The 15,034-nt window shown below is 39.2% G+C and overlaps 1 pseudogene; it reads right to left on the bottom strand.

Annotated features, from left to right (window-relative positions):
* Window positions 1-952: 952 nt before the first annotated feature.
* Window positions 953-1,916, bottom strand: LOC130868531 (U6 snRNA-associated Sm-like protein LSm5; annotated as a pseudogene).
* Window positions 1,917-15,034: the final 13,118 nt, after the last annotated feature.

Here is a 15,034-nt window from a genome sequence, read left to right as displayed (position 1 = left end):
AACCTGTTTCTTCATATTGGAAATGAGAACAACAGTAGTGTTTTTATTTCAGAGAGTAGATATAAGATAGTGAAGTAACACGAATATCAAGGTTTTAAATTCTCTTCCTGATAGTGATTGGTTATAGAATTATTTCAGTATTTACTTATTTTGGCTCCAGTCTCCATTTTTGTGAAATAGGCACTGTTATCAATAAGTATTTGCTACATAATATATAACCTCAAAACTTAGTGCCTGATACGCATTTATTTGCTCATGATTCTGTAGGTCAGTGATTTGGGTTGACGTGATTGGAACTGTCTTATTAATATATGCCAGCTGTGTTTATTTATACATTTTTGTTAAGAGGATGTCTGTAATCTCAGTCATATATCCAGTGGATGTCTGGCTATAGGCAGAGATGATGACAATAACTGTGCCATGTTTCAGTCATCATCCAGTGGAACCCTCTAGGTCTATTCCACTTGTGGTAGACATACAAGTACTTTCTATTTCTGTTTGCTTATGTTTACCATTTTCTTGTGTTGTCAAAAGTAAGTCATCTTTCCAAACCCAGATAATGTGTAGGCCACAAGAAGGGACACTCAAAGGCCATTGATAAAAGTAATTATTGCAGTCATTTTTTGTAAATGGAAGTTTATGTCCTGCCTGGTCCCTCAACTATTCAGTTCTAAAGAAACACACAGAAGCTTATATTATTTATAAACTTTTTGGCCTATTACCTCAGGCTTATTACTAACTACCTTTTACAACTTAAATTAACCCATAATTCTTGTCTATGTTTAGCCACGTGGCTTGGTACCTTTTCTCAGTGAGGCATTCTCATCTTACTTCCTCTGCATTTGACTGGTGATTTCCTCTTTGCAGAATTGTGTTCTGGTTCCTTTCATAAAATTTAAACTTAAATTTTTTTTTTAAAATTCAGAATCTAGCACAAGCCAAGGAAATCCATTTATACTTCAGGGTCTTCTCCTCCAGGAACCATCATTCTTTTTTTTTTTTTTATTCTTTTTTACTTAAAATTTCCAACTGCTCCCCGTTTCCCATTTCCCTCCCCCTCCTCCCACATATTGCCCCCTCCCCCCGCTTCCCTCTCCCTATCCCCACTCCACTTCTCCTCCCCCCACACCATTCCCCCTCCCTCTCGATACTGAAGAGCAGTCCAAATTCTCTGCCCTGCGGGAAGACCAAGGTCCTCCCACTTCTATCTAGGTCCAGGAAGGTGAGCATCCAAACAGGCTACGCTCCCACAAAGCCAGTTCATGTATTAGGATCGAAACCTAGTGCCATTGTCCTTGGCTTCTCATCAGCCTTCATTGTCCGCCTTGTTCAGAGAGTCCAGTTTCAACCCATGCTTATTCAGTCCCAGTCCAGCTGGCCTTGGAGAGCTCCCAATAGATCAGTTCCACTGTCACAGTGGGTGGGTGCACGCCTCATGGTCCTGATTTCCTTGCTCATGTTCTCCCTCCTTCTGCTCCTCATTTGGACCTTAAGAGCTCAGACGGTTGATCCAAATTGGGTCTCTGTCTCTCTCTCGATCCATCGCCAGATGAAAGTTCCTGTGCCATTCTCCTTGGCCTCTCGTCAGCTCTCATTGTCCACCACATTCAGAGAGTCCGGTTTTATCCCATGTTTTTTTCAGTAGCAGTCCAGCTGGCCTTAGGAACCATCATTCTTATATTATTTCCATTTATTAAAATTTGACCTAATTTTGCAATCCTTCCTTCTGGTGTGATTTCAAACTCTGTGACATCTTCCAACACAATATTGGCAAAGTCATCAAATCTTCAATGTGTACCAACAATTTCTTTATCACTCTTCACCACAACTCAAATTCTTGATCCTGTACACTTGTCCACAAGCTCTAGTGGCAGGGGCTGCCTTGGTTTCATGGTCACGTTAGCTGCTATGGTCATGTCAAAAGTGGCATAAGGCCACCAGTGTCCCTTTTCTTTTTGTATTCTACACATGGTAGAAAACATGTAATGTTTGGCTTTTTGAGTATGACTTATTTAACCTGATCATCTCCAGGCACATCACTTTCTTGCAAACTTCTCTCTTCTGCATGGCTCAATGTTTCATATTTTCTTTTTTCTTTTTTTTATTGTTTATTTATTTATTAAAGATTTCTGCCTTCTCCCCGCCACCACCTCCCATTTCCCTCCCCCTCCCCTATCAAGTCCCCCTCCCTCATCATCCCTAAGAGTAATCCGGGTTCCCTGCCCTGTGGGAAGTCCAAGGACACCCACCTCCATCCAGGTCTAGTAAGGTGAGCATCCAAACTGCCTAGGCTCCCACAAAGCCAGTACGTGCAGTAGGATCAAAAACCCATTGCCATTGTTCTTGAGTTCTCAGCAGTCCTCATTGTCCATTATTTTCAGCAAGTCCGGTTTTATCCCATGCTTTTTCAGACCCAGGCCAGCTGGCCTTGGTGAGTTCCTGATAGAACATCCCCATTGTCTAATCCTTTGATGGGCACCTAGGTTGATTCCAAGACATAACTTATGTGAAATCTTTCAGATTCTGAATGGGAAGAAACCTTAGAGACTTTTGAATTTCAGATGCTCTGTTTGGCTTTAGGAATGGTTGACACTTTCTTAATTAACACAGGACTAGTGAATAGTCCTTTATTTTTATTTTTTAAAATATTTATTTATTTATTTGTTTGTTTTGTATACAGCTAGCCAGAAGAGGGCACCGGACCTCATTACAGATGGTTGTGAGCTACCATGTGGTTGCTGGGAATAGAACTCAGGACCTTTGGAAGAGCAGGCAATGCTCTTAACCACTGAGCCATCTCTCCAGCCCTAGTGAATACTCTTAAATGTTACCGAGAACCTCCCAAATGATTTTGTTTCTGTAATTTAAATTCATTTATAGTTTCTAAATGATAATAATAACAGAGAATATGACGGTTTACGTCTTTGTGACTTTTTAGAGCACTACCTAATCATGTATCATGTGCCTTTTGGAAAGCCCCATTGTGTTTTCATTGGAGGAGAAGTAAAATAAATAGCGAATAATGCCTCACTGTCCTGAACGAGTTGTGGAGACTTAAAGGGTCTAGGAACCACACTTTGTAAATTGTTGTTGTGCAGTTCTTAGAAAGGAGTTGCCCTACTGAAGCATTTGCAGACCATATGATCTAATGAAAGACTCAACCTTAGACATATAAGATGAATTTTCTAATCTATACTATGGGTTCATAATCAAATCTACCTCATATAGTTGTGAAGATTAAACAAAATTAGACAGTATATCTCACCTATTGTGGCAGACTTGCACAGAACTTGGTATATATCAGAATTTCAATAACTATTGTTTCATTTTTTGAAAAAAGACCTAATAACTCCCTGCCTCATGAGACAACTTATTTAGGCTCTGGTTTTTTCAAAGTTTTCTCTTCTTGGCTTTCTCTAACTCTTTCCCTTACCATCAGTGCTTATTCTTCTCCATAGAATAAAGCTTCAACTTTTGCATTTTAAATAAAAGCAATTGTGGATCTCTTTGTGGTCTTCTTTTTTTATTACCATACCAACTATTGATAATTTTTGCTGGATATAGTTGGTCTTCTGGTATTTATGCACCACCAATGTAAAGCAATATTTCTGAGTTTGTATTCTAGATGTAGGAGACAGAAAGAAAAAGAAAAACAAGTTCTAAGAAAGAAGATGAACAGATGTTATAGGTCCTACCATGATAATTGAAGCAATGTAAGAAAACAGGGATGATGTCAAGGGAAGATAGTCATGTAAATGTCTCTCAGTGAAAGCAAGACTTCAGTAAGTAAGGTGCCAGCCAGATAAGGGAAAAGTAAGTGCAAATTTTGAATTCTTTCCAACTGTGATCAGAATCCATTGGAAGATGAAGTGCTATGAATTATGTTTTGAAAATATCACTTACTGTTTTGTGGAGAATAGAGGACAAGAATAGAAGTGGGGAGAACAGTGAAGCAACTCTTGAAATAGTTCAGGCACGAAGTGATGGTGATTTGGAGGTGGTGAGAAGTTAGATTGAGAGAGAAGGCAGAGTTGACAGAATTTACAGATGGATCAAAGTATTGTGTCAGGAATAATGAGGACTTCGGGATGGTACCTTGAAGTTTTGGCCTGAATAATTAGATGGGAGCTTGTATCATTTACTGAAATAGGAAAGACTGGGCTAATATCAGAGAGGAAGACAAAATCAAGAATTATGTTTGGGATATATGTTAAATTTAAGGGTGCTTAGTTAATCCATATAGACAGATGAAATGAACTCCAGATCCTTCATTCCATTTGTCTATATAGTTTCTAATAAGCACCTTAAATTTAACATATGCCCCATCTTGAGTTCAATCATAAATTGCTATTTGGAGGTTTTTAGTCGATAACATTCAACAACTGAGTCCTGGAGCAGTTCACTGTTGAACTCTAAAAATACAACAAAAACTACTAAGGGACACCAAGAAAAGGTTGGAGGGTGGGAGAAAAACTCGGGACCTTATGCAGCAAGAAGCCAAGATATGTTTTCAAATCAAGGCATAATCAACTAATTCAAATATTGCTGAGAAGTTTAATAAGAAGGGAAGTAAGACTTAGCCTTTGGATTTAGCTTGAATGAGGCTGTTGGCAGTCTTGTTAAGAGTACTGTCAATAGTATGGAGCTAAAAACTTGTTTCGTGGTGGGGATATAGATCAATTGTTATAGAGCTTAGCTTGCATATGTGAAGTCCGAGAGAGAGAGAGAGAGAGAGAGAGAGAGAGAGAGAGAGACAGAGAGACAGAGAGACACACAGAGAGAGACAGAGAGAGAGAGAAAATGAGGAACACGATAACTTGTTTTGGGTAGGTCGGAGAAATACTGAGGTGAGGCAATGGAGAAGCCATTGTAGAGGATGTTTGGGGGAGTTTTGTTATGAAAAGGAGAAAAGAAGTTTTGAAGAAACTGTTAGCTTCCCATAACTTGTTAACTTTGTTTTCTTATACCATCTAGGAAAACCTGCCCAGGGGTGACACTGCCCACAATGGGCTACACACTCTCATACAAACCACAGATTAAGAAAATGTCTCAGAAGCTTGCCTTCAGGCCAATTTTTAGAGATATTTTCTCAATTGTGGTTCCATTTTCTCAGATAACTCTGACTTGTGTTAAGTTGACAAAAAAGTAGTCCAGCTATTTTGGGATTTCTGCTTCAATATTTACGGTAGGGCTATTATACTATTTATGTGGAATTATTCACAATTAGAGTTAAGTGTTATGTACAAGGTCCTGGGCTCAACCTCTGACAATATAGCAAAATAAAGGAAAGAGAGATTCCAAACAAAATATTGAGGTTACAGAGGAATATGATGATGAACTGTTGAATTTCAGAGGACCCAGCAGAAGAGAATGAGGGGTTTGTTGATGGACTATTGAGTCAGATTATAGAATACATGGAGCAGTAAGGAATTCAAGGTACTGATGCAGGCCTGAAAACAGGGAAGCAAATTATCTCAGAAACTAGTTCTACTGGCTTTTAGGATGAGGTAGAAGATCAGAGTGAGAAACTCTTTCTGAGTTGATTTCTTGTCCTGCTTGTATTGGCAAAACTGATCAGAGTTTCAGTGTCTTAATTAGGGTTTCCATTGCTGTGACAAAACAGTATAACCATAAGCAACTTTGGGAGGAAAGGGTTTATTTCACTTTATGTTTTATAAATCCATCACTGAGGGAAGCCAGAGCAGAGACTCAGGGCAGGAGCCTACAGGCAGGAGCTGAAACAGGCCATGGAGGGGTGTTCACTGGCCTGCTCATCATGGCTTGCTTAGCTTGCTTTCTTATGGCACACAGGACCACTAGTAAATTCCCCCACTCCCCAACACCATCAATTCTCATCAAGGAAATACACCACAGGGTTGCTCACAGGGCAGTCTGGTGGGTGGCATTTTTTTGTTTTAGTTGAGTTTCCCTCTTCCAAAATGATCCTAGCTGGTGCCAAATTGACACAAACTTTGCCATCCTAAGCTGCAGGAGCTGATTTTACATGAGGAGGTCTTGGTATCCATTGGCCTCTTTTTATGTTTTTGGTGTCTCTTTTGAAATACGAGGAAGGGAACTTAAATCATTTCAATAATGACAAGACATTGTGAAAAATCTAACTTAGGCTCTCCAGATGCCTGTTAATCCCCAGTACAGTCAGTTCTAATAGCTGAATGAGGTAGGTGAAAGATGTGTGTCTATCGAAACACAGTTTTTGGACAAGTGCTAGAGGCACTGTAATCACCTTTCGACCTGATTGTTCCATGAGGACCCCCCCTTTTATTTGTTATGCATTTATTATGGAGCTATTCGAGGCCACTCAGAAAATAGACTTCAAAAAATGAACTCTGATACTTTACTCAGATTTAATAGTTATTAACATTTCGCATACTTTCTTCACTTATTTTCTCTTTCAGAAATATCTTCAAGGAATTATAGGCATTATGGAAACCTTATCCCAAATAGCTCAGTAAGCTAGGTCTTCTACTTAGAAATTCTGAAAATGACATTGTTTTTCAAAAATGTGATGCTAAGAGCTGAGTCAGAGTAGTCCAGAGGCGGATTGACTGACCGAATGTACAGAAGGAACATTTAAGAGCTTTTTTTGGTTAATACAGATTTACAGTTGCTAAAATTATTCATTTTAGAGGCCCAGCACATTATTGACTCAAGTACATTTGTGGTCAGCTAAAGTCCCCGAGTTCTTTGCACATGACCCGCCACTGTCAAGTCAGCCTTCCCTCATCTTGTATTTGTGTAATTGAATTTTTGTTGGTTTTAGCCTATTGAAAATATTTTGAATTGGTATTCTTCCCTCCAGTGAATTAGTTAATCCCTTCTTGCTTTGGTTCATCACCAAAGTTGATAAGTAAACCTTTTATATATTCATGCAAGTATACAGCAGCTACTTTCTGAAATTGAAGCTTGTGCCGCTTCAGAATTGTAGAGACTGCAGTAAGATCAGCTCAAGCATTAATGCTGAACTTTTTGTAGGAGAAATGATTTGTAGGTTTCTGATAAATGACTGAAATCCATCCCTCTTGATGGCTTCTGAGTACAGTTTCCTGACACATTCGAAATCATTCTACAGTGACTTTTGAATATAATCAGTCACCAAATGGTTTCTTCTTACAGCTTTGGAAACACCCACATTGTTCCAGACAGTTAAATCTAGAGGTGGGGTTGGCTTTTTGAGAATCCTGTAGGTTCACTTGGTTGATTGATCTCACAATTATAGAGGAAAAGAATTTCAACCCAAGAATGGTGGTGTGGCAAGCAAGCTACATGGATGCCCCCAGTAGAAAATGGGACCACACTAGGATCATGTTAATTGTTAGAAAAGTGATATTTTTGTGATTTTACAAACTGGATATATAATATGATTCAGCAGAAGGCATAATCTTGGCAGTATGCAAAGTTCAAAATAGCAAATCACTACTGCAGAACCCTATACTCAACATAATTCTCAATTTTTAAATATTTCAGAATGTGAAATTTCTGGCATTAGCCTTAAGGGAGGGACCATAGCATAGGCGTTTAGAGCACAGCCATTGGAACTTGAGTGTCTAGCTCTAACACCTATCTATAATATTCACTGATTGTGTGATTTCGTTTAACCTTAGTAGAGATTAATTTCACCAACTGTTAATGATGAAGCTAGCACTAGCACCATCACATAAGCTGTTGCAAGGAATAACAGGGTTATTTTAAGCAGCGTTTCAAGAATCTAGTCACCTTCTTTGCTTACTCATAAGAGAGGGGATTGAAATGAGTACAGAAGGGATGGATTTCAGTCTACACCTAATTCTAATTCAGGGCCTCAACCTGCACTGCCGTCTTCTTAGATTTTCCCCAATATGTGGCAATTCTTCAGGCTTGCACTGAATTTGTTACCTTGACACTTTTTTTCTAGTTCTGTACAATATTTCTCCGCTGTGAATTTTTAATAATTTCTCACGAGTTGGTTAAAGTTGGGAATTATTTGGAAAGTATAATACAGAGATGACATGCCCTGGTATATTTGATCAAGGAATTCATGATATTGCTTATTGCTATAGGTGATGTTACTTTTGATAACTTTGTCAGTGTGCTGTTGATACTGTAAATCTATTTTCACATTATAATTACTAACTGTTTTGGCTGTCCACCTCAAGTGATTTTTATGCCTCTTTCTTTCCACTCCCAGTTTTTGCCACTGGAGTTTCTTTTAGGCTATCTCCTGTACCCTTTCAGCATGTGTACCAATAGTTTCTTCCTTTCTTTTTTAAAAAGATACATTTATTTTATTATTTTTTTATTTTTTAAAATTTATTTATTTATTTATTAAAGATTTCTGCCTCCTCCCCCCCACCACCTCCCATTTCCCTCCCCCTCCCCCAATTAAGTCCCCCTCCCTCATCAGCCTGAAGAGCAATCAGGGTTCCCTGCCCTGTGGGAAGTCCAAAGACCATCCACCTCCATCCCGGTCTATTAAGAGGAGTATCCAAACTGCCTAGGCTCCCACCAAGCCAGTGCGTGCAGTAGGATCAAAAACCCATTGCCATTGTTCTTGAGTTCTCAGTAGTCCTCATTGTCCATTATTTTCAGCAAGTCCGGTTTTATCCCATGCTTTTTCTGACCCAGGCCAGCTGGCCTTGGTGAGTTCCCGATAGAACATCCCCATTGTCTCAGTGTGTGGGTGCACCCCTCGCGGTCCTGAGTTTCTTGCTCGTGCTCTCTCTCCTTCTGCTCCTGATTTGGACCTTGAGATTTCAGTCCGGTGCTCCAATGTGGGTCTCTGTCTCTGTCTCTTTTCATCGCCTGATGAGGTTTAATATTTAGGAGGATGCCTATATGTTTTTCTTTGTGTTCACCTTCTTATTTAGTTTCTCTAGGATCACGAATTATAGGCTCAATGTCCTTTATTTATGGCTAGAAACCAAATATGAGTGAGTACATCCCATGTTCCTCCTTTTGGGTCTGGCTTACCTCACTCAGGGTAGTATTTTCTATTTCCGTCCATTTGCATGCAAAATCCAAGAAGTCATTGTTTTTTACTGCCGAGTAGTACTCTAATATGTATATATTCCATACTTTCTTCATCCATTCTTCCATTGAAGGGCATCTAGGTTGTTTCCAGGTTCTGGCTATTACAAACAATGCTACTATGAACATAGTTGAGCATATACTTTTGTTGTATGATAGGGCATCTCTTGGGTATATTCCCAAGAGTGGTATTGCTGGGTCCAGAGGTAGGTTGATCCCGAATTTCCTGAGAAACCGCCACACTGCTTTCCAAAGTGGTTGCACAAGTTTGCATTCCCACCAGCAATGGATGAGTGTACCCCTTTCTCCACAACTTCTCCAGCAAAGGCTATCGTTGGTTTTTTTTTAAGCCATTCTGACAGGTGATACATTTATTTTAATTTCATGTTTACTACTGTTTTGCTTGCCATCTATGTTTGTGCACTATGTGCATGCATTACTGATAGTAGCCAGAAGATGGCGCTATATTTCTGCAAACAGGAGTTACAGTCGTGAGTTACCATTGAGTTCTGGGAACCAAACACTACTCCTTTAAAAGAGCAGCCAGTGCTATTAACGTCTGAGCCATCTCTAGCGTTCAATATCATCATTTTGAAAAGATGCTTTCTTTAACGTGTCCTCGGTCATTGCCTGTTTTGTTCCTAGAATCAACCAGTCCTACATTTACTGGTGAATTGTATTTGAAAACCATGAACCATCTATTGAATGTGCTTATTACTATATCAGAACCTTTGTTCACCTTATATACATGTAGTCTGAGATGCATTTAGAACTGTAAATCTACCGAGTTTACATGAAGTATAAAATCCTCCAAGTCTATATTATAGTGCTATGACTCTGCTCTATTCCCAGGGAGGAGTAAACAGACATCTACTCACCCCAGACAGAGAACTGATCACCAACCAAAATTATGATGCCACTAAATTTCAGCTTAAAACTCAGCTTGGTGAACCAATGTGTGTCATTGGCATTACTTACAGGAGCAGAAATGACTCAAAGTCAGCTACATCACCAAAAACCCAGCCCAGTGTGGGTGATTGCTCATAAGAGTGGGAATCCTGGGGTTTGGTTCACTACATAACTTTCAAGCAACTCAATAGGTTGGGGACTATCTCTTTCAGGTGGCTCAGTTGGTCTGAGCCTCTTGCAGGCAGCCCAGATGGTCTTTTCTTCTTGCAGGCAGCTTGATTGGCTTCTGCCCCTTCTTGGCAGTGCAGTTGGTCTGAGAGTACCTTACAGCAGTCCTTACTACTTATACATGCTTTGGAAGGGCAGGCTCTGGTGCACTTGATCATTTTAAGTGACTTCCTGAAGCCTTTGAGTTGTTTGCTCCCTGAGTATAAGGAACTTCCCTCCAGGGAGGTATGTCAGAACATCTCGCATGTTAACGAGCTTTGCTCCAAAATGAAAGGAAACTGCTATAAAAAAGCCTCTAACATCCAGCATCATAATGTTTCTTTTAGTATTTCCCCCTTTAATTATCGCTTTCTTCTTGCACACTGAAGGTTCTGGTTCTTGTTACCCACAGATAGATTAACTCAAATTTCATTTTTTTTTTTTTTGGTTTTTTGAGGCAGGGTCTCTCTGTGGTTTTGGAGCCTGTCCTGGAACTAGCTCTTGTAGACCAGGCTGGTCTTGATCTCACAGAGATCCGCCTGCCTCTGCCTCCCGAGTGCTGGGATTAAAGGCGTGCGCCACCACCGCCCGGCCCTATATTAACTCAAATTTCAACCTTAGTATACAAATCAAGTAGTTGTACAAATCCTTCATTTGCAGTTGTAGTATAAGCATGTTATCTGCTGCTTGTGCTTGTTGTCTCGGAGCCAAGCATGTTTATTTCAAATGTCCGCCCCAACTCCTGGCCCAGTAACAGGAGTATATTAAAAGCATTGTTTCAAACTATATAATTTGGTATAGTTTAATGACTCCCAACTTTGAATAGCCATTGCTATTTACTCAAAGCCTCCAGTTTTGGGCATGTTGATTATATTTCTTTTCTCCCAGAATTTCTTGGAATCCCAGTAGTGATCTAGTAACTTATATTCTAGTTTCTCATTATGTCGAGTAGATAAGTTCTCGATCTTGTTTGTCCTGAAACAAGAGTGCAGGATGCGGACAGCATAAGTAACCTTGAAGCCAGGTACTGGCCCTGTTTCCTAGCCCCTAAAATTCTTCCCTTTATACAGTTCATTCTTTAAACAGACATCATTTGTATAGTTAGACTTAACAGTGACATTTCTGATGCAAACTGAAAGTGTTCTTATGTAATCTGTATCTTAATATATTAAATCTCTCAGCTTGATACAGAACCCAGAACTGCTGCCCCCAGCATCACTCTTCTGAGCTAAGACTCAGTATTCTTCTTCTGGAAGGTTTCTGTTAAGACACACAGTTTTAAGCTGCAAGGGAAGACTGTTAGCACATTAGCTAGGTGTCACCTCACAGAGCTCACGGCTGTGATCTCTGAGATCCCTCTCTCCTGGCACCTCCTGGGACTCTGCAAACACTCATTCCTGTTTCATTGACCTGTGAGGTCTTAGAATGAGCACATAGTTTAACCATATTATCGAAGCCTGGGACGTAGTAGGTCATCTGTGGATACTTCTTGAATGGATAAATAAATTTATGATAGGACATGATGCTCGAGGACATAGGGTGGGGAATATAAAGTAGAAAATGATTACTAACAGCCGGCAATGGTAGGAAAAGCCAAGCCTGGGTAGAAGAATACAACAAAATTAGGAATTTCTGGAGAACAGCAAAACTACAGATTTCTATGGGAATATCGCATAACTAAAGATTTATTTGAGTACTGGTTTAAAGCTTCTGGGAAGTTGTGACTAAAGGAGCAGGTCCTGGAAACAGAATAAGTTAAAATCTCAGGCTGGCTAAATTCCTGTTGGAATTTGAATTTTACTATAAGGGTGGTAGAGATCAACTTATGGGAGGACGTTTAAGTCAAAGAATGACTTGATGTAATTTTTATTTCCACAGGATCACTGTGGTTTTCGTGTTTGGAGTAGAATGTGATGGGAGAGCAAGGATGGCACCAGGGACTTTAGTAAAGAGGCTATTTCTGTAGCAATATAAGGCAAAGATGAGACTAGATGCAGTGCAGGTAGTGAGGAATTGTTTGGTTTAGCACTTACGCTAAAGGCAGAGCTGTCAAGATTTCATGATGGCTAACACTAGATCTCTTTCATTTATGCCTAGCTAAACTAAACTAAACAATTTGCAATGCTTATGAATTATAAACTAGATGTTGATGTTAGAGGTTTAAGATCTTATTTCCTTGTAGGACTAAGCTTTCTTGATGTGGGGCTAATGATAGGCTCAGTTATGTCTCCAGGAAGCATTCAAGGCTGTGTTTTCCATCTGTTTCCATAAGGACTGTCAGCAGAGTAGTGTTTACATCCCCTCTTTCCTGTCAATCGAATCTGTAGCAAACACTGTGGATAATTTTATCTCACTTAAGAGCATTTCTAACTACAGAGCTGTTTTTCCTTACGTAGGGAATAGAGTTCTTTTGCATGTAATTCTGGCAGGGAAAACTTTTACCCAGTGAGGTAAATATGCTATGAAATCAGTTCGCTCAGATAAGGACTCAAGAACCACACTCTTCACCTATGCACCCACTCAGCCTCATTTATTTTAAATGCAATTCTTTGAGCTTGATATGAAAAGGCCATCTTGTTTAGTGTAACATTTCAAATTCTCTTTCCTGGGTAAAATTTTCATTGTTAAACCTCTAATGACTTCTGTAGAATTGATTTTGTAGGATTTGTGGGATTGGGTAACAACTGCTCTGAGAATAGACTTATCAGTAGGAAAGCCTCTGAACAAAGTATCAGTATGTCACTCAAGTGAGAATTAAACTTCTCACCTCATTAGTGCCTCTCAGGCCAGAGCCCAGTCTCCTGCCTACACTGAGCGGACTATGGAAACAAACAGCAGCAAGAAGACTTGACTTCCTCAAATGTGTTGTCGCCTGATTGAATACAATGGCAACTGAGAAACAATCCATCTGTGCATCCTGGCAGCATCTGAGAGCAATTTCTTGAAGTTCTGTATGTCCGGAGGGATCTCCAGGCACAGCAAACTCATACAGGTAGTAGAGGGAAATTTGGTTAGAATTTCTTTTCTTTTTTTATTTTCAGGGATGGCATTTGATCTGTTGATCCTTTATTTGAGACAAGAGACAACAGAGTCCTTGTGAATTCTGTCAGTATGCCTACTCAGGGTAGTAGCCAAAGGTTAAAATTTTCAGGTAAGAGGGTGTCTATCACTAAAATATCCCAGGTTGCCCAAAAGTCAGGGAGAATTCCATTTTGATGATCCCTTTAGAAAGGAGTAAAATTTTCAAAGCAAAATTGCTGAAGATCTAAGTTATATGTTTGGGTCTTTGTGATGTTTATTGTGCTTTAGTGTGTTGTAAAAAATATCAGAAAGTACAAAGTTTCTTTTTCTATCATTATTCACATAGACTAACATTCTTAGTACATCAAAGAGCATATTATCAATTCCTGAAAAATCTGTTTTTACAGTGACTTTTATGTGCATATGTATATTCACCACATGAATGTAAGCTTGGGTAATATATAACCGAAATAAGAAAAATCAATTTTATGACTTTGCAATTTTATGATATACACATAGAAAAAAATTTAAAATAATAATGTTGATAACTGAGAATCAAGATTTAGATGAGTAAACATTTCTATTGGTTCCATATTGAATAATATTTATTGAGTAGATATTAGATGCCAAAAATATGAATGCAAAGATAAGGAAAAATAGATAAAATCTGTAGCTTAGTTCTAGTCGATGTGGTAAGGATGTGTGTGACACATGTAGTTCATAATAAATGATGCGACCTGCAGGGTGATTTCATAAGAATAAAAGGTTGGATGATTTTCATGATGTTACAAATGAAATACATAAAGGAAGGTGGGGCTTTGTGGCAGACTGATTTGTGAGTGTGTGTAGTGAGCCAGGCCAAAATGACTTTGTTAATCAGAGAAGGCCTCTCCCAGTATGTGACATATGAGTGGATTCCTAAATGGAGTGTGAGGTAGTGTATGTAGAGTTTCCAGACTACAGAGGGAGTAATGGAGAGAAGTAAATTGATAGGAGATATTTTGGTGGAAGCACTGATATGATTTGGAAGTATCTTAGATAACAAAGGGTGGGAGAAGAGGGATTTAAAGTAATATCTAGGTTTTTGGTTGAATAGTTATGTAGGTGACACCTACCGAGGTAGGAGACTGGTGGGCAGTTGTATTGGTGTGTGTGAGTGGAAACAGGCACATTTTGTAAGTGGTTGGTTGGAGATGCTGATTAGACACCCAAGCTCATATGCAGATTGAATGTCATTCTAACCTATGCCATAACTAATCATTATTTATGCACAGAGTAAATAAATGTATTTCTCTGATTTTAAGACAAAAACATATTGCAAGTGTGCCTTTCCCCTCATTTGTGAACCAGATTCGTTTTATCAATTGCCTGCTGAAAACAGTCACTCTAAACCTAGCATTTTCAGAGATAAAGCTGTCATTTTGTTCTTCACACTTGTTCCTTCTTTACATTGCTTCCTGTTCAGTGACTTCTTTGTTCACTCTGTCACAAGTTGATTTCTAGTATATTATACCTTCTGGTTCACCATTCAAAGAATCACTAAGTTGTGTTAAATAATTCCCCCAAATCCTGTCTAACCACTCTCCTCTTCTCCATGTAAGCTTCCATTACCCTTCAAGACCTCATTACCTCATGTTTTCATAGTTTACTATAAGTGTATATGCTGCTATAGAGCTTATCAAGTCTTCCTTAACTCTCTACGTTTTGGGCAATTCCTTCATTTCCTTCAAAATTTAGCTCATTAATAATGTCCTCCAGGGACATTTCCCTGATGTTTTCAACTTGTCTATTACTTCTATGGATTAAGTGGTTCCTCTTCTATGCACCTCCAGTTCCCTTTGTTCGCTTTCATTGCAGCTCACACCATACCATG

This window comes from Chionomys nivalis, chromosome X, assembly GCF_950005125.1.
Source record: "Chionomys nivalis chromosome X, mChiNiv1.1, whole genome shotgun sequence".
Taxonomy (NCBI): Eukaryota; Metazoa; Chordata; class Mammalia; order Rodentia; family Cricetidae; genus Chionomys; species Chionomys nivalis.
This window is presented reverse-complemented; position numbering and strand designations above follow the sequence as displayed.